The sequence below is a fragment of the Lactuca virosa genome, chromosome 3 (genome assembly GCF_052849685.1).
Source record: "Lactuca virosa cultivar CGN04683 chromosome 3, Lactuca_virosa_CGN04683_v6, whole genome shotgun sequence".
In the NCBI taxonomy this organism is placed as follows: domain Eukaryota; kingdom Viridiplantae; phylum Streptophyta; class Magnoliopsida; order Asterales; family Asteraceae; genus Lactuca; species Lactuca virosa.
Genome location: NC_136428.1, coordinates 323,939,424 through 323,960,324, shown reverse-complemented (window position 1 = coordinate 323,960,324; position 20,901 = coordinate 323,939,424). Strand labels below are relative to the sequence as shown.

Genomic DNA, 20,901 nt, shown 5'->3' with positions numbered 1-20,901 from the left:
CAACACCTATTGCCATCAATGGACCATTGACATAAATAACCAATTACCATAACACCCATGAAGGTCAAAGTCAAAGTCCAGGCCAAAGTCAAACTTCATGACTGACTCTACTCGCCGAGTCAACCCGTTGACTCGTCGAGTCCTTATACTCTGAAAACTCTTAGAGCACGACTCAACTCGCCGAGTCACCCCAAGACTCGTCGAGTCCAACGATCTCCGAGTCCCATCCTGCTCAACTCACTGAGTCACCTCCCGACTCACTGCTTCGAGGTTTAACCAGAAGAGATTGGGGTTCTGCGACCAGACTCGCCGAGTCCAAGAACAGACTCGTCGAGTCCAAGGCAATCTTCGACAGACTCGTCGAGTTGTTCTTCCAACTCGCCGAGTCCATGCACATGTTCATACAACTCGTCGAGTACACCCATGTGACTCGCCGAGTCTCTCCAGTTCTCAATCCATACAGTGGCTTTTCGAACCATGCAGGGGCTCCAAACCATAGATCCACTCTTCTACAGTCTAACCCTCACATAAAGTGGAAAACTTTACGTTAACCCAAGGAGATATAGGCCCAAAACACTCTAGGGCTAGGGTTAAGGACTAGGGGGCTTCACCAACAACTCTTAGACAGGAGCTTTATGACATTTTGGACCATCACAAGCCTAGATCTGAGGTAGCAACCTCAGATCTAAGCCTCTAACTCGAAATAGCTCTCAATCATACCAAAAATGCCCCAAATCTCAAATGATAAAAGATCTAGATGCAAAAGAGCCCAATCAACAGATTATTACCTCCAATATAAGTTCCAACTGAAGTAGATCCCGGATCTACACCACTCCTTTGCAGCAAGCCTCTTGATCTTCAAGCCCCTTTCCAAGATTTCCTCCTCCAAAGCTCTATTCTCTCTATTAATGGAGGCTCACTCGATTTTAGGGTTTCTGGATCTCAAAAGGGTAGTAAAGAGGCTAAGGGTGGGTTATAATGTTCTTTATATAGGGCACAACCCCCAGGATTAGGGTTTTCTCTCTACAGCACCAACTCGTCGAGTCCAAGCCGCCGACTCGGCGAGTTGGCCACTTAAACCGCGACAGAATCCCGCTCCGACTCGGCGAGTAAGCAGACCTACTCGTCGAGTCCCTTCTTTTATTTACACTTTTGGCCATTCATTGAACTTCTGAAATTTCGGGATGTTACAGACCGACACTTAAAGGTGTCGCCCGTTATTACTCACTTAATCCAAATGAATTTGATTACCCTTGATTAACGACCTGATTTTTTTTGTTTACTTAAATAGAAGGTAAGCCTAACAGACGAGGAGAAGATGACTGCGAGGTCCCACTAATCGCGTATGTTATCTAAGGCTCTCGAGTATACGAAGGGCGCGTTGGCCTACTTCGCAATATGATTTATTTGGACCTTACTAGCAATGCTAGTGGGCCACTGAGGCCCAACAGCATGTAATTGCCATTGAGGGTCCCTTAAACATGTAATTGGGTCACAGGAGGCCCAATAAACATGTACTATTATTGTTAGGCCCAAAAGTCATGTTAATGGGTCACGAATGCCCAATAAGCATAATTAGAATCTTTCAAGCCCAACAATTTGAATATTTACTTGTTTTAGGTATAGTATAATTGTCGGAAGGTCTGATTGATCAATTGTTAAATCGCAAAGGCACGAAGTTTGTCGATTGTTTTATAACGATATTTAAATTAATGAAAATATATGTACATTTTCCATTCTAAATTCATAAGTTATAATTTTGGTATTTTTGACCCAATATCTTAATAATAAAATAATTGACTAAAAAATATTGGTTTGACCTATTCAGCCCTTCTTTAATAAAAATGACACTTTTAGTCCCTTTTTATAAAAAAATGACATTTTAGGTCCTTAAACTATTTTTTTCTTGACATTTTGGCACAAGACTTATTTAAATGACGTTTTCAGCCCAAAGTTTACTTTTTGGCAGTTTCAGCCCCTTTAGTAAAAGATTTTCATTAATAATCCCAACTTTTCACAACTTTTACAAATTTGACCCAAAATCCAAAAAATTTACATTTTTAATCCTTTTTGACAAATAAGGTCATTTTAACCCCTGAAATAGGTTTATTTACTTTTCTACCCACTGTTTTGAGAAATTTACCATTTCAGCCCCTTAAAACCCATTTTTTTCGCAAATTTGGGCCTATGGGCCGAAAAGCCCAAAATTTTGGCCCAATAGGCTACAATTTACATTTTTAGTCCTTTGAAGAGCATAATGTTCATAAAAACTTCTATTTTAACTGTTTTGACCCTTTTGATCCTTATAAAAGCCGTGAATGACAACCTTTTTCCCAACTTTTGATTATTTGACAAAATAGCCCAAAAATGAGTTTAATGTTGTAACATGCTTATTATAACCTTAGATGATAATTTTTCTTAACTTGTTAAGTGTAATACATCCTAGATCATGTATTTTTCCTCCTTGAACTATAGATCTCGAAATATCTTTCATTTTTGGCACATATTTACCACATAAACACATGAAATCACACATAACATACAAATACACATAGATCTACACATTTTACTTGTATTCTCCCCCATAAAACTTGTGAAAACCGAAAATAGAGGGGTATGAACTCACCTTTGCTTGTTGTTTTCGGTTTTGAAGAAAGAATGGAAGAGTTTGGTGTTATTTTCGGCCCTAGAAAGCTTCTTGAGAAGACTTTGGCTTAGATAGGTTCTAAGAAGCATGATCATGAACTTTCATGAGTTAGAAGGAGATTTATAAAAGATTCAAGAAACTAAACCATGGATCTAAGTATAACTTACCAAGGATAATGATTTCTTATGGAAGAACCTCCTTGAAATGCCCTAGATCTCGAAATTTTGATGGAGGAATGAAAGTGTTCTTGAGGGAATTTGGAAAGAGTTGGAAATGAATTATGTGTGTGTGTGTGTCTCCTCTCGGCCGAAGGTAAGAAGAGAGGGGAGAGAGAGAAGTGAAATGATGGTGCATGGATGTATGTTGGTCCATGCATGGGAATATGAAAGGTAATATGGAGGTGGCACTTCCTAATTAATTTTCCCATAATACTTCTTTTCTCTTTTCTTTTTTTTTTCTTTTTTTTATTATTTGGGCCGAGAGGGAGAGAGAAGAGAAAGAATTTGGGCCTTTAGTGCTTGAGTCCCATAATGTGAAGCCCAAATTATTGGTTTTCGGCCCATTGGGCCCTTAAGAGGTTTTACGGCCCAATATGCATCAAAGAATGAGTTTTATGGCCCATTAGGGCTAATTAGATTTGTTATGGACCAATAAGGCCCATTTAGGTAAACTAATCCATTTTAGATCCATTGTGGCCCAAAATGCTAAGTTTCATGCAAATGGGTCCAATTAGGGCCCATTTAAGGGTTCTAAGCCCAAAATAGTCAAATTGGGAGCTTATTGGTCCATTAGGCCCAATAAGGAAATCCTAGTCCATAATGGACTTAAACCCGGATTTCTAGGGTTTCCAACCTTTTGTTGATTCTTTGAATGTTTGTATGAAGTGTTTGATGAAATTTTGTTGTCATTGAATAAGCACCATACATACTTTCAAGTTCTAGTTACAATGTTAACCTTGTTATGTGTTTACAAAGCATCAGAATTCCTAGTTGTGACACTGTTTTGGGCGAAACAAGCAGTCGTGATGGCATCCGCCCAAAAGTACAGAGGTAGACAAGCGAAATTGAGCATGGTTCGGGCAGCTTCAGACAAAGAACGTTTTCGTCTTTTGACAACACCATTCTATTGTGGAGTGTAGGGAGCAGAAAAGTTGTGAGTGACCCCCTTTCCAGCTAGAAATTCCTCGAATTCTTGGTTTTTGAATTCCAGCCCATTGTCACTGCGAATGTTGCGAACCAGCTTTCGCAATTGAAGCTCTACTTGCTTTATAAAGTTCTTGAGTTTTGGTGTTGCTTCAGATTTCTATCTAAGAAAATACACCCAAATGAAACGAGAAAAGTCATCAACAATGACAAGAATATACTTACTACCACCGACACTTTTGATTGCAGAAGGTCCACAAAGGTTTATGTGTAGACGCTCTAAAGGTTCGATGATTTTCATATTTACAAGAGTTGGGTGACTTTTTCTACTTTGCTTTCCCATCTCACAGGTTGCACATAGATGATCCTTATCAAATTTCAAGAGAGGAAGCCCCCGCACATGATCACCAAGAACGAGCTTGTTGATATCATTGAAGTTGAGGTGCAAAATTCGTATATGCCATAGCCAGCTATCATCAGAGTGAGCTTTCGTCAGCAAGCATATAGCAGGCTTCCCTCGAATTGGATTTAGGTTTAAAGGATACATTTCACCTTTTCATTGCGACTTTAACAGAACTTCCTTCGTTTTCTTTTCTATGACCTCAGATCCTTCATTGTCAAAAGATACTTTCAAGCCAGTCCCCACAACTAATTGTGAAACACTAATTAAGTTGTGTTGCAGTCCTTCCACATAAGCCACTTTTCGAATTGAAAAATCTCCATTCGTTATCATCCCGTATCCTTTGATTGTTCCATAAGAGTTATTTCCGTACTTTACACTTCCACCATCTTTGAGGGCACGAAACTCTCTCAACTCATCCTTCCTCCTAGTCATGTAACGTGAGCAACCACTATCAATGTACCATTCATTGTCAAACTGCTCGTCACATATAACCTGCAAAAAATTAAGCAGATTTAGGAACCCAACGTTGCTTGGGTCCTGGTGAGCCTTTTACAGAACGAGGAAAATTTATTGCAAGATCAACCATATAAGTTCGCTTAACTAAGGTGGTTTCATCTTTTTTATTTATTGTGAAAACTTTGATTTTATCGCTTTTCGTTTTCGTTTCTTTTGAATCAGATTTTATTGGTTTCTTTCTGATTTGATTTTTGATAGATTCTCTCTTAGCTCTCTTGCGATTAATAGTCGATTTCTTATTTTCAGCTTCAGAATCTGAGACGAGCTTTCCCTTTCCCTTGATGTCCTTGGGTGAGCCTTTCTTGGCCTCAGGTGGGTAGGGTTTCGGAGTTGGCTTCTTTGAAAGAGCTTGTGAACGAGCTTTCTGTTGACTACAGGAGTGACAGTGTAAACATTGATCTGGATTCGCTTGTGAACGAGCTTTCGCCTTTTGATTGGAGGTCTTTTCCCTGCGAACGTAGTCAGAATTCTGGGATTTCCAAAACTGCTTTCTTTCATTGAGATTTCGTTGATACCTCCTATTCCTTTGATGTTTTTGCTCTGCAAGTTACATGGTGGATTTGTGAATATTCATTTTTGGCTTTGATTTTCTTACAGGAGTTTCTTCCTTCACTGATGAAGCTTCGCTTGAACTTTGACTTTCCTTTGTTCCACTTGAACTTCCTTTTTCAAATCCGGAACCATTGTTTAGTGGTTCTGCCACATATCGTCCTTTCACTCTCCATGAGGTTCGTTCAGATAGACCTTTCGCTTCGTCTGCATTATCTATCGGAGCAGACCAAAAGAACTCGTCGCATCCATCTTTGTTATCTTCGTTGACGATGGACGTTAATTCGACAGTTTGATTTTTGTCCAATCCCTTAGTGGTAAAGACTTGATTAGGGATAGTGTGAACTTTTGGAAAAACTGTATCTTTTTCTTTCAAAGATTCAGGGTTGTTTTGAGGTATACGAGCGAACTCAACCGAATTTTCAGAAATCAATGTTTTTGCAGATTCGGTTTCGATTCTGACAAACTCGAGATTTCGCTCATATCATTGTCCTCATCGAATTCAGATGTGCTTTCAACCTTTATTTTGTTTTCTGAACTCAATTTGGAACTCAATGAATCGAACTTCTGTACAGTTTCAGTTTTAATTTTCAATCTGTCATTTTCGTCAAGCAATTTTCTTAACATGTCCTTGTGGTCTTTGGACTTAATAAAGGATTCAATTCTGTCCAGACCGATTCTGTAAGCATCAGAAGTTTCGTCTGAAGAGACGATGGATTCACATTTGTAACAATCAGCATCAATCTCGTGTTCATTTAATTCAAGGAAAGGCAAGATCATTTTGTGAATCTTTTTACCAATTTCACAATCTAAATGCAACTGAGTAATATTAGAATAAAGTCGTTTAGCAATTAAACAAAAAATATTCCTTTGTTTTAAAAGCGTTAAATTGTCTCGCTATAAATAAATTAATTCATCTCTAGACCTAGACAACTCTGACTCTTTCTTCTCAATCCATATCCTTCGTTCCTCACTCTTAGAAGATATCATGCTGATTTGATCAGCTAGGTTAGAATTCGCCAGACAAGTTTGTTTTATGCTATTACTTATACTTGAAAAGGTGAATTTTAGGTCATTTAGTTCAGTTTCATAGTTAGATACATGTACTTTAAGAGATTCAAGAATTGAGTTTACCTTTTGGATCAACTGATCACACTCATTGATTTGCTCGCAAACTGGTTTAGCAGCAAAACACTTGTCATCTCCTCTCTCCTTCGTATCCCCATGTCCACTGTCTATTGTATAGCCCCTCATCAGTGACACGTGGTTTGTGATGGGTTTTACACAAAATAACATCCTATGTGCTCATGCAAACCCTAATGCTTGGATCTAGGCTTCTTTATTGTACATGCAATTCATCCAAGACTTTCAAACCCTAGATCTAGTGTATATATAATCGAAATTGACATAACAAAGCAGATCTAGATGTTTACCTTGTTGTTGATTGAAGATCTTGAAGCCTTGAGAACTTTAGCACCTCAAGTGTTGTGCCTCTAATGAATCAAAAACACTAATAGCAATTGGAAGAAGCAAGAGAGAGAGGGGAGAGGAGAATTTCGGCTCTAGGACTTCTAGGGTTCAAGTGACCGAAATTCCCATGCCCAAGGGTCCTTTATATAGGTCTAGGAATTAGGGTTTCAGTCATTATCCTTATCTGGTTACTTAGCCACCAAGTAGCCCGTAAGATAATTCTAGAATCCCTATCATGCATGAATTCTTAAGGCTTTATCCCTAGAATTCATCCACCCTATTTATTAGGGATTCCTTGCCCAACTTTGTAACTATCACATAATTACAGTTCAGCTCCCTAAGTTCAGTTAACTTCTTTTGATCACAAAACTAATTCTTAATTAATTCTAGACCAATGTTAATTAAACAAATATGATTTCCCTTTTAATATATTAGTCTTATAATATTTTAATAAACCATAATCACGTCTTTCCATATTATTCCTCCAGTCAAGTTGCTTTGGTGAAGGCAACCCAAAATGACCATGCACAACCGGGTTAAGTACATACCAAATATAGTTATGGACTTAGAAACTAATCCAACAGTCTCCCACTTGGATAAGTCTAATAACTATAAATGCAAATGCAACTTCTGGATCCGATTTGCAATCGCAGTTCTCAAAACTTTTGATCTTATCAATAACCTGTCCTTCAGATAAGGGATCGTATAATCCTCTGTTCTAGATATCGTGCGGACAATTACATGGAACATAGTCATACTTATTGTCCAGCAGTTTGTTTCTCAATCTCAGATTCGTCTGACATAGAACTTAATCGAACAAATCAATTCGGTCCTGACCGGGCCCGACATATAAGTCAAACCAAATCATCGAGGGGCCCTGATATCGCTTTTACCCTCTTAGGATGAAAGGAACAGATAAACTTCGACTTATATGCATTTACTATTCATTAATCAAGTCATACACAACAATGTGTTTTATAACATCAAGTTACTGATGCATTTACGTATTATCAATGCACAACCAATTAGCAAACAATAAACAATATATCTAGGTTTTAAGACCATATGATATTATCGTCTTGCGATCACTCGTGATAAATTCCATGAAGTGATTCCAGCAAGCGTGGGTTTATTCCAGTGCTCAAAACTTGTTCATAAGCACTCACGAACGTTGTAGCAAACTTTTACTATGTCTAATACACTTTAGACAATCTACACACCAATTCATAACAGTCTTTATTCATACCTACTTCCAACATATGAACGACTGTGGACCGTTAGAATAATTTTAATTATTCAGTAAGTCAAAACATGCAAAATGAAACAATAGGTAAATAATTAACATAAGACAGTAACTTTACTCATAAATAATACCCATTTATTTAATCATCAAATGTCAATTACATTTATCTATTACACGTTTCTAAACTATCTAATCTAAACTAATATCGTCCTTCAGCCCGATGCTCCTAGCGTGCTGCAAGTGCTTAACACTACTCAGTCCCTTCGTAAGCGGATCTGCTGGGTTATCCTCCAACGATACCCTCTTCACTACGAGGAGTCTTTCTTCCATCCGATGTCGAATAAAGTGATATTTTCTGTCGATATGTCGAGATCTACCATGATCCCTCGGTTCCTTGGTCAAGGCAACCGCTCATTCGTTATCACAGAAAATTTCCGTAGGCTCCTGTATGGCTGGCACAACTCCAAGGTCTCCAATGAAATTCTTCAGCCATATTGCCTCCTTGGACGCTTCGCTTGCTGCAATGTACTCTGATTCGCACGTTGAATCAGCTATGGTCTCCTGCTAGGAACTTTTCCAAGTCACTGCTCCTCCATTAAGGGTAAAGACTCAGCCCGACTGCGAACGGTAGTTGTCTCTGTCGGTTTGAAAACTGGCGTCATTGTACCCTTGCACCTTTAAGTCATCACTTCCACCGAGGACTAGAAACCATTTCTTGGTCCTCCGAAGGTACTTAAGAATGTTCTTGACTGCAGTCCAATGCGCTTTGCCAGGGTTCCCTTGATATCTGCTGACCATGCTCAAGGCGAAGGCAACATTAGGGTGAGTACAAGTCATAGCATACATGATCGAGCCAACTGCGGAAGCGTAAGGTACTCGGCTCATCTCTGTTATCTCGACTTCGGTACTCGGACTTTGAGTCTTACTTAACTTGGCATTACTTTGGATTGGTAACTCCCTTTTCTTGGAATTCTCCATACTAAAACGTTTTAGTACCTTGTCCAAGTAAGTATTCTGACTAAGTCCTATTAGTCTTTTACTCTTGCTTCTTACTATCCTTATTCCTAAAATATAGGCAGCCTCTCCGAGGTCCTTCATAGCGAAGCACTTCCCAAGCCAGGACTTTACTTCCTGCAGCGTCGGATGTCATTTCCTATGAGTAGTATGTCATCGACATACAATACGAGGAAGCTTACTATACTCCCACTGGCTTTGACATATACACATGATTCATCTTCGCTTTGCAGAAAACCAAACTCTTTGACTTTCTCATCAAAACAAAGATTCTATCTGCAAGACGCTTACTTAAGTCCATAAATGGACTTCTCAAGCTTACACACTCTATTGGGATGCTTCGCATTGACAAAACCCTCTGGCTGAGCCATGTAAACATCCTCAGCCAACTTCCCATTAAGGAAAGCGGTTTTGACATCCATTTGCCATATTTCATAATCATGAAATGCAGCAATGGCCAGCATCACCCTAATAGATTTTATCTTCGCAACTGGTGAGAAGGTCTCATCATACTCAACTCCGGGAGTTTGAGTAAAGCCCTTCGCAACCAATCGTGCCTTATAAGTGTGAACATTCCCATCCATGTCGGTCTTCTTCTTGAATGTCACAACTAGCATTCTAGCTAGGAAAATTTTGTACTCTTGTAAACATTATCTACTGTAAACTCGTAAACCCTAATTCATGCTGTGCTTGAAATTCAACCCACTTTCATGAAACTTAACTTTTTGGGTCATAATGGGCCTAAAATGGATTGGTTTACCTTAATGGGCCTTGTTGGGCCATAACAAATTCAATAAGCCCTAATGGGCCGTAAAACTCATTCTTTTATGCAATTTGTGCCGTAAACTACCCAATGGGTCCAATGGGCCGAAAAACCATTAATTTAGGCTCCATATTATGGACTCTAGCACAAAAGGCCCAAGCATTTCCTTCCCATCTCTCTCTCTCTCGGCCCACGTAGAAAACAAAAAAAAAGGAATTAAGGGGATTAAGGAGGGTTAGCCACCTCCTTATTACATGTTGGACTTCCATGCAAGTTCACATGTCTCCATGTAACCATCCTTTCATCTATCTCTCTCTTCTCCCTCTCTTCTCTTCTTGTTTCGGCCAAGAGCACCCAACACCCACACCAAATTCATTTTTCAAACACTCACTATTCTCTCAAGAACACCTTTCATTCCTTCATCAAAAATTCGAGATCTAGGGCTTTTCAAGGAGGTTCTTCCATAAGAAATCATTATCTTTGGTAAGTCTTTACACATCCAAGCTTTATAACTTCACTCTCTTGTTTGATCCTTCCTTTACACAAAGTTTTTGGTGTGTATACTCTTAGAAATTTTCTTGAGTTTGAGATCTACTCAAGGAAGTTTCTAGCACCAAACTCTTCCATTTTCTTTCTTCAAAACCGAAGCAACAAACCTAAGGTGAGTTCATACCCCTCTATTTTCGGTTTTCATATGTTTTATGGGGGAGAATGCAAGTAAAATGTGAAGATATATGTGTATTTGTATGACATGTTTGATTTCTTGTGTTTTTGTTATATATATGTGCTAAAAATGAAAGATATTTCGAGATATATAGTTCAAGAAGGAAAAATATGTGACCTAGTCCATATATCACTTAACATGTCAAGATAAACTAATATACAAGCTTTAAAATAACACACTACAATATAAAACTCATTATTGGACTATTTTTGTCAAATAAACAAAAGTTTGGGAAAAAGTTGTCATTTACGGTTTTTACAAGGTTCAAAATGCCAAAACAGTTAAAATGGAAATTTCTATGAACATTATGTTTTTCAAAGGACTAAAAATGAAATTTGTGGCTTATTGGGCTAAATTTTGGGCTTTTCGGCCCATAGGCCCAAAGTTGCGAAAAATATGGATTTAAGGGGCTGAAATGGTAAATTTCTCAAAACAGTGGGTAGAAAAGTAAATAAATCTATTTCTGGGGTTTAAAATGATCTTATTTGTTAAAAAGGATTGAAAATGCAAAGATTTTGGATTTTGGGTAAAAAGTGTAAAAATTGCGAAAAAGGTGGACAAAAATGCAAATCTTTTAACTAAAGGGTTGAAACTTTCTAAAAATTACTTTTGGGCTTAAAACATTATTTAAATAAGTGTTTGGGTCAAAGATGTCAAGAAAAATAGTTCAAGGACCTAATATGTCATTTCTTTTATAAAAAGGGCTAAAATTGCCAACTTTGTAAAATGAGGGGCTGAATAGGTCAAACTAATGTTTTTGGCCAATTATGTTGACAATAATAATAATTGGGTCAAAATATACAAAACTTTATAACTTATGGGTTTTAAATAGAAAAATAACTATTTTTATAAATCTATAAATCGTTATAAAACAAATTCGTGATTTATACGACATATCGATTAAACAACTCGCAACATTAATACAATACAAAACAAGTAAACGTTCAAATGGTTGGGCTTGAGAGATTCTAATCATGCTTAATGGGCCTTCGTGACTCGTTAACATGGCTTTTGGGCCCAACATAAATAATACATGTGATTGGGCCTCGTGTGACCCAATTACATGCTTAAGGGACCCTCAATGGTTTTTAGATGCTATTGGGCCTCAGTGGCCCATTAGCATTACTAGTAAGGTCCAAATAAATCATATGCGAAATGGGCCAACGCGCTTTTCGTATACTCGACAGCCTTAAATAACATACAAAATTAGTAGGGCCTAGTAGTCCTTTTCTCCTCGTCTGTTAGGCTTACCTTCTCTTCAAGTAAAATAAAATTAGATCATTAATCAAGGTTAATAAAATTCATGTGGATTGAGTGAGTAATAACGGGTGACACCAATAAGTGTCGGTCGTAGTCTGTAGTTGTAATCAAAGTCTCCTGGAGGGAGAGCGAGAGTTTGTGTATAGATCTATACGGGGGTGACTCCCCCACACCTAAGCTGTTCGCTACAGTTAGACTCGGCCAGTCTAGGGTGACAAAGTCTTAATATCAAATTTCGGTGTTCATTAGAATGCCAAGACAGACGAACTAGTCATTATCATGCATGGTTATAACGACTCACGTAGAAATCCGATATCATTAATCAAGGGAAATCATATTCATTCGATGTAACGATTCAATAATTCAAAACGATCATAACTTTTTATCGGAAAACATCGGGTGTTCCGGGGAAACCAATCTTGCTCATTTGTACTTTCAAAAACTATAATGGAAAAACTTCTCATTTATTCACGTTTTGAAATCATTCACGCATATACTTACAGGATCATCACAACATTTTCAAGAAAAGTTTTAATACAGAAAATATCGGATTTTCTGGGTTTTACCAATGACATAAACTACTTTACATCAAACACACTTATGAACTCACCAACATTATATATGTTGACCGTTTTCAAAATAACTTGTATTCTCAGGTAATCGTTAGACAAGGAGGCATCCAGTCTGTTGAAAGTTTCTTTTGTAGTTGCTAATCACCAAACACTTTATATTTTGGAATCATGTAATGTAAACCTTATACTTTATGTAAACAATGCCAGTTGTACTATGTAATGTTTGGTGATGAATGTGTTATGTTTCATGTATATTCATTGTGATGATATTTCAATTTAAGTCACGCGAGCCCTCGGATGTTTATGCCGTCTGGTTCGGGGGTGTGACAGGTTGGTATCAGAGCTCTGTTTATAGTGAACTAGCATATCTAACCACACATTGATATGCAACTATAAACCCAAAGAGGGACTAAATAACTCTGAACAAAACAAATAAAATATACTAATAAACACTCTTATTTGTGCGACTTCGAAAAATGAACATAATAACAAATCGAATAAAACGATTGGGAAAACCTGACATCTCGGTTAAGCTAGGACTGTTCACAGTTGTATTAGGGATGAATGTAGCCTGATCAACTACATTTCTTCGTAATACAACTATCACATGCCCTGGAACGATCGCGATGGTCAGTAAACCCAAGGCATACCCTATTGTTAATCAAGAAGAATGCATCAACCCAATTTTATAACAACTAAGAATATCTTAGGAATTAATAATGATTTATTGATATACCCTCTCGCAGACAGTATGGCCGGCTTCCATCATTCTGGAGATCTGTATTTCCCTAACCAGGGGAATAACGGATGGCTGGAAGAGGAACCTGAAGAAGACCCCGAAGAGGAGTCTGAAGAGGAACTTGAAGCAGAAGTCGAGGGCGAACCTGCTGAGCCAGTGATAGGTTTGGAAGAAGAAGAAGCCGAAGAAGACCCCGAAGGGGAGTCCGAGGAAGAACCCAGTGATGACGATGATGGTGATTCGGATGCAGAGTCCGAAGTCATCAACCCACCTTACCCGATTAGGGTGCCCGCTCATCGGATGGGCCCAAATGGCCCCACTCCTCCATGGGGCGTGGATATTTGGAGATGGAGCAGGCAGCAGGGGTAGCGACCCCCATATGGGATGGACAGGGAATTTTATGATTTGAGAGATGGGGGGCCAGCCGACCGGGCACTCCCTGTCATGGTGAGGCGGTTACGGAACACTGGCGACCTAGCCCAGGACACGGCCGAGCAACTGAATCAGATGCGAGCCGTAGTGGCCAGAGCGGAACAAGAAACTCAAGAAGTAATCCATAACTTTCATGTACGTCAAGCGATTTGGGAGGATCGACTACGAGCCACAGAACGACAGGTGACGCGTCTTCAGGTCGCATCCACATCATCAGCCTCATCCATGTCGAATACTCCGAAACAGTACACAGGGAATCTTCCCAAGTGTAACAAATGTAACTACCATCACCTCGGGGAATGCAGAGAGATGATGTGCACAAGATGCAACCGGAAGGGCCATACAGCAAAATATTGTAGGACCCAGTTTCCACAAAACCAGATGCCCAACAACAACAACAACAACAACAACAACAACAACAACAACGCAAAGGATGGAGCCAGTTATACCTGTTATGGGTGCGGGAAGACTGGACATTTCAGACGGAATTGTCCCAATGCAAACACCCAGGCGACAGGAGCAGCAGGAAGAGTGTTGACTATGGGGCAAGGAGAAGCGGTTCAGGATCCCGCTGTCGTCACCGATACGTTTCTCCTTAACCACTCATATGCATGCATCCTGTTTGATACCGGAGCAGAGCGAAGCTTTGTGAGAAATAAATTCAAACACTTGCTAAAACAACAACCCCAAAAGCTTAATGAAACCTTTACGGTGGAAATGGCTAATGGGAAAACAGAATCAGCCGGGGAAATCTATGTAGGATGTACCCTAACTTTAAATCAGCATACCTTTCAAATAAACTTGATGCCTGTAACTATTAGGAGTTTTGATGTGATTATCGGCATGGACTGGTTGAGCCCGCATCATGCCGAAATTTTGTGTCGCGAGAAGGCTGTTCGCCTTCATCTCCCTAATCACGAAACCCTAATTATATACGGAGACAAACCCAGTACGAACCTTCGTCTTATCTCGTGCATTAAGGCACAAACGTGTCTACAAAAGAAGGACTTGGCGTTTCTGGAACACATAGTGGATAAGTCCAAGGAAGAGGTTACTATTCGAGACATCCTAGTGGCTTGCGACTTCCCGGACGTCTTTCCCGAAGATCTTCCGGGGATACCCCCAGAAACACAAGTCGAGTTCCGAATTGACCGGGTACCGGGAGCTACGCCAATTGCCAAATCACCCTATAGTTTGGCTCCTGCGGAGATGCAAGAACTGTCAAGCCAACTCAGCGTGCTCTTGAGTAAAGGATTCATCCGACCTAGCTTCTCACCCTGGGGAGCTCCGGTCCTTTTTGTTAAGAAGAAGGACGGATCCTTTAGGATGCGTATCGATTATAGAGAGCTGAATAAGCTCACTATCAAAAATCGCTACCCACTTCCACGAATCGACGATCTATTCGACCAGCTCCAAGGAGCAAATTACTTCTCTAAGATAGATCTACGGTCCGGCTACCACCAACTCAAGGTCCGGGAAGAGGATATTCCCAAAACCTCTTTCCGAACCCGCTATGGACATTATGAATTCGTTGTAATGCCCTTCAGTCTAACGAATGCCCCTGCCGCATTCATGGACCTGATGAATCGAGTCTGCCGACCATTCCTCGACAACTTTGTCATCGTTTTCATCGACGATATTCTAGTCTATTCTCGAAGCGAAGAGGAGCATGGCCGACATCTCCGGCAAATCTTGGAAACCCTACGAACTGAAAAGTTATACGCAAAACTCTCTAAATGTGAGTTCTGGCTCCGTAGCGTAAACTTTTTAGGTCATGTTGTCAGCCAAGAAGGGATACATGTGGACACTTCTAAGATCAAAGCCATTGAAGGATGGGCAGTCCCAGTGACACCCACAGAAATTCGTCAATTTTTAGGTCTCGCAGGCTATTACAGGAGATTCATTCAGAACTTCTCCAAAACAGCCAAGCCACTTATCATGCTTACACAAAAGGGTGTGCCATTTGAATGGACAGAAAAGCAGGAGGTTGCCTTCCGAACTCTGAAGCGAGCTCTCTGTAGTGCACCCGTACTATCACTACCAGAGGGAACAGAGGACTTCGTAGTTTACTGCGATGCTTCGAATCAGGGTCTAGGCTGTGTACACATGCAGTATGGTAAGGTGATAGCTAATGCATCCCGACAACTAAAGACACATGAGGTGAATTATACCACCCATGATCTCGAATTGGGAGTTGTGGTCTTCGCCTTGAAAATTTGGAGGCACTACCTTTATGGTACCAAGTGCACCATTTTCACCGACCACAAGAGTCACCAGCACATTTTAAATCAAAAGGAGTTAAACATAAGGCAGCGAAGATGGGTTGAGCTGCTAAACGATTATAAGTGCGAAATCAAGTACCACCCAGGCAAGGCTAACGTGGTAGCTGATGCCTTGAGTCGGAAAGAATACTCCAATCGTCGTGTGAAGACTCTTTCAATAACCATCCAATCCCATCTGTCCTCACAAATCAAAGCAGCCCAGTTCGACGCCATGAAGACAGAAAACAGAACGAGCGACGCGTTACGTGGAATGGAAAAGAACTTCGAAGTCAAGGAGGATGGAACATATTATTTCATGAACCAAATTTGGGTCCCTGAACTTGGAGGATTCAGAGAAGTAGTCATGAATGAAGCTCATAAGACTCGATACTCCATCCATCCAGGGTCAGATAAAATGTACCTGGATGTCAAGCAATGTTATTGGTGGCCTAACATGAAGGCAGAGATTGCCACTTACGTTAGCAAATGCCTCATTTGTTCTAAAGTGAAGGTAGAGTATCAAAAGCCCTCGGTACTATTACAACAGCCGGTAATACCCGAGTGGAAATGGGAAAGGATTACTATGGACTTTGTGACCAAATTACCCAAGACAACAGATGGATTGGATACCATATGGGTGATAGTCGACAAATTGACAAAATCCGCCCATTTCCTGCCAATAAAGGAGACATACAAGATGGAGCGACTAACAAGAATCTACATCAAGGAAATTGTGAGACTCCATGGAGTACCAATATCTATCATCTCAGATCGAGATAGTAGGTTCACTTCACACTTTTGGTAATCGCTACAGAAGGCTATGGGGACACAACTCGACATGAGCACTGCTTACCACCCACAGACTGATGGTTAAAGTGAGCGAACCATTCAAACGCTTGAGGATATGCTTCGAGCATGTGTGATATACTTTGGAAGGTTGAGGGATACCCACTTACCTTTAATTGAGTTTTCATACAACAACAGTTATCACGCAAGCATCAAAGTTGCTCCTTTCGAAGCATTATATGGTCGTAAATGTAGATCACCATTGTGTTGGACAGAGGTAGGCGACACTCAACTGGCAAGAGGGCAGACACCAAGCAATGCATTAACAGGACCAGAAATCATACGCGAAACGACAGAGAAAATAGTTCAAATCAAAGCTCGACTTCAAGCATCACGCGACCGACAGAAGAGCTACGCCGATAAGCGGCAAAAGCCCTTGGAATTTCAAGTCGGGGATCGAGTGTTGTTAAAGGTCTCCCCCTGGAAAGGGGTGATCCGTTTTGGGAAACGGGGAAAACTAAACCCATGGTACATTGGACCCTTCGATATTCTTGCCCGAATCGGTCTGGTGGCTTATAGACTGCAACTACCTGCCGAACTCAGCAGTGTACACCCCGTGTTTCATGTTTCTAATTTGAAGAAGTGCTTATCCGACGAAACCTTGACATTCTGCTAGAAGAAATCGAAATCAACGAGAATCTCCTGTTCATCGAGGAACCCGTCGAGATCATGGACAGGGAGGTGAAGCATACTAAGCAAAGTCGCATTCCAATAGTGAAGGTTCGGTGGAACGCAAAGCGTAGACCAGAATTCACTTGGGAACGCGAAGACCAGATGAAGCAAAAGTACCCTCACTTATTCTCGCATTCTCAAATCTAGCTTCAAAAAGAATTTCGGGACGAAATTCCCTCTAACGGGGGGATGATGTCACAACTAGCATTCTAGCTAGGAAACTTTTGTACTCTTGTAAACATTATCTACTGTAAACTCGTAAACCCTAATTCATGTTGTGCTTGAAATTCAACCAACTTTCATGAAACTTAACTTGTTGGGCCATAATGGGCCTAAAATGGATTGGTTTACCTTAATGAGCCTTGTTGGTCCATAACAAATTCAATAAGCCCTAATGGGCCGTAAAACTCATTCTTTTTTGCAATTTGGGCCGTAAACTACCCAATGGGTCCAATGGGCCGAAAAACCATTAATTTGGGCTCCATATTATGGACTCTAGCACAAAAGGCCCAAGCCTTTCCTTCCCTTCTCTCTCTCTCGGCCCAAGTAGAAAACAAAAAAAAAGGGAATTAAGGGGATTAAGGAGGGTTATAAGACTCGTATTTAGGCTCGAGCTCGGCATTTGCTTGACTCTCTCTCTCGGCCCGAGTCTTATAAACGAGCCTCGTATTTAGGCTCGAGCTCGGCTCAAGCTCGTTTAATTCGATCTCCAGTCGAGCTTTTAACGAGTCGATCCCGAGTAGCTCACGAGTAGCTCGGCTCACTTACACCCCTACATTTAATCTACCAAAAAAAAGAAATAAATAAATAAAATACAAACAATTGATTTTACAACAAATATCTTTATAAATCCAATCTTGTACAACAAATCAATTAACAATCTACTAAATCTTGTAAAGATTAGATCTTATACAAATGAATTGATATACAAATGAATTGAAGATTCACATTCAAGGACCACTCTCATGTCGATAGTACCAGCCAAAGACACTCCACCTCTTTCTTTCTTCTTGGATTATAGATGTCAATGAATCAAACACTCAAACATTTCATCTGTTTGTCCTTCCTATCTATTGAACACTCAACCAAGATTATCTACTGAACACTCAACCAAGATTAACACTCAATCTCATTACTTCGTTAAAAAGAGTGGGATTGAATCATCAACACACATCTGCATTCATTCCCAGTCAAGAACACAAGAAACAAACACCCATGGATTCCCCTGTCAAATACCAAAACCCAAACAACCCTGAGTTATATCTCGTTCATTATCATAATTTTTTTTCAGGAAAACCAAATCACCCTAGTTTCCATGGAGTCAAATCAAAATAAGAAGAAGAAGAAGATCACCTGTTAGCCATGGATGCTTCCGTTAACTTCTTCTTCCTTCGATCAGTCAAAAATCGAGACCCTTGTCCCCCTCAAACTTGTTGTTTTGTTGCTTCCTTTCTCCCTTCTATGTCAATGGCCAACAGCCCATTTTCGTGTTTTTCCTTTCCTGACAAACAAAGAAAACAAACACTTCCCAATTTAAGTCTTTTTTTGCCATTCTCTCCCCCTAGTTGTTGGATTACCGGACCAGAAGAAGAAGAACAGGAGGCTGCCGGAGCAGACCTCCGTCCACGTACCTGCAATCGTCGGGAGCGATGCCTTACTGTGCCTCTTCCCCGTCAACGGACACCGCCGAACACTGAGCATCACAAACACCACCGGATTTCCTCCCCGTACGTCCCTCGCTTCTCACTCGCATTCGCCGATCCCAGAGCAGCGCCACTGCTCCTCCGCATCCCCTTCTTCAGCCTCATCGAACCCTAGAGGCCTTCATCGATTGCGAGACGAGCGTTCGTGCTCCCTTTTGGATCTGTCGATTATTCTTTCACAGTTGCCATCGATCCGTGATCTCCATGTTCAAATGTTTTCATTCGCGTCTCATAGCCGATACCCGATCAAAACAAATGAAGACAGGGCTTATGAGCCGTAACCTTTTTAAACGGATCATGGGTATGGAGCTTCAAAAGAAACAGGTATGGGTTTGACCCAGTCAAAAGTCAAAGCAAACTTGATATTAAATTACACAAAAGCTACCCTCATTTGAAAGATACTTTACAAAATCAGTCCAAACTTCAATCCTTGAATACATTTATCCACAAAAAGCCGCTCATTTGGTAAATTCTTTACCAAAGCGGTCCTATTTCATTAAATTAAATTACCAAAAAGCCCCTACACTGTAGCAAAGTTACAAATCAATTCCCAATACATGTACTACTTGTAATATATTTTCTAAAATGTTTTGTTTATACAAACAACATCATCATTTTTATGCAATATAAATGACACAAAAATATTAATTACTACTCTACTACTTACAGTACAGAGAATCTGGTTTGAAGGGCAGCTTGTGTTGTTGGATTTTAGAACGGCCTAATTACTAAAATGGTACTGCCCTCCGGTGTTTCATGTCCGGCCTTCGTCTGTACATGGTAGTACGGGTACTAAGTAATATTTATCTTACAAAATACAAATGAAATATCATTGTTTTGTGTAAACATATTACTAGTTGGTGAAATATTTGTTTAAACGCTTAAATGTTAAGAAAATCGTTTTAAAATAACAATATTTACATATGTCATGTTGTCAAAATAATACAACTAATAAAAACAACATAGACAATATGACTATAAATGTGCTATAACTATATAGACAGTTATCAACTTGGTAGTTTCAATATACCTTATACGTGCGCAAAAATATTGTGACAATCGTCAAATTCCGGTCAAGTCAAACGCAAATAAAGTCAGCAAGTCAAACCGGTCAACTCAATTAGCCCTTGTATACTAGGGTTTACGTTATGTAATTACTGTACAACTCGCTATTTTAATAAGAAATCATCATTTGGAAAATTCGTATTTTTAGATTTCTGTAACCCTAATCGGGGTAAGTGAGGTAACGAAACGATAAAACAATATTGCATACCCATCGGGGGTGTGTAAGATCCTTAAAGATGACTTAACGGGGTTTACGGACCTTGCGTTGCGAAGCCAAACACTCAAAAAGGTCACAAGTGAAGCCTCTCCCAATCTCTTTCACTCTATCTCTCTCTATTAAAAATCTCTCCCAAAATCTCTCCCAAATCTCTCTCAAAAGTTCCTTTAACTTTTCGTAATCATTCGGGTCATCCCGACCCTTAACCGGGTCAAAAACCACTTAAAACGTGGTAAAAATGGGTAAGATAGCCTTAAGGAACCGAAACCCTCTCTTAAGGGGCGAACCCTCTTAAGAACCGAAGTCCCCTATAGGGACCGAACCTGCTAAGGACCGAGACCTAAGGGACCGAACTGCTCAGAACCGAAACTAGCCTCTTAGAACCGAACCCGAAGCTGCCGAACCGAAACCACGAGGACCGAACCCGAAGGTCCCTTCGGGCCGAACCTCCTCTCGGTCTATTTCGCTCCTCGCCCAGGTTCGCTTCTGACACTTCGCCTTCGCTCCTAGCCTTACAAGCCACTTCGGTCCCCACCTCCTTAGGACCGAAACTTGCCACCTTCGGTTCCCCAATGCGAGAAGCCTCGCAGGTTCGCCATTTTCACCCGGTTTTCGACTAGTTTTGCGTTTTAAGCCCGATTTTAATTATTTTAACGCGGGATT

The 20,901-nt window shown here is 40.2% G+C and overlaps 1 long non-coding RNA gene across 1 annotated transcript; it reads right to left on the bottom strand.

Annotated features, from left to right (window-relative positions):
- Positions 1-18,057: 18,057 nt before the first annotated feature.
- Positions 18,058-19,199, bottom strand: LOC145163065 (uncharacterized). Its single transcript, XR_013739542.1, has 3 exons — positions 18,885-19,199; positions 18,607-18,754; positions 18,058-18,478 (listed from the first exon to the last, which is right to left on the bottom strand). It is a non-coding gene; the product is annotated as an uncharacterized LOC145163065 (long non-coding RNA).
- Between the last annotated feature and the right edge of the window lie 1,702 nt (positions 19,200-20,901).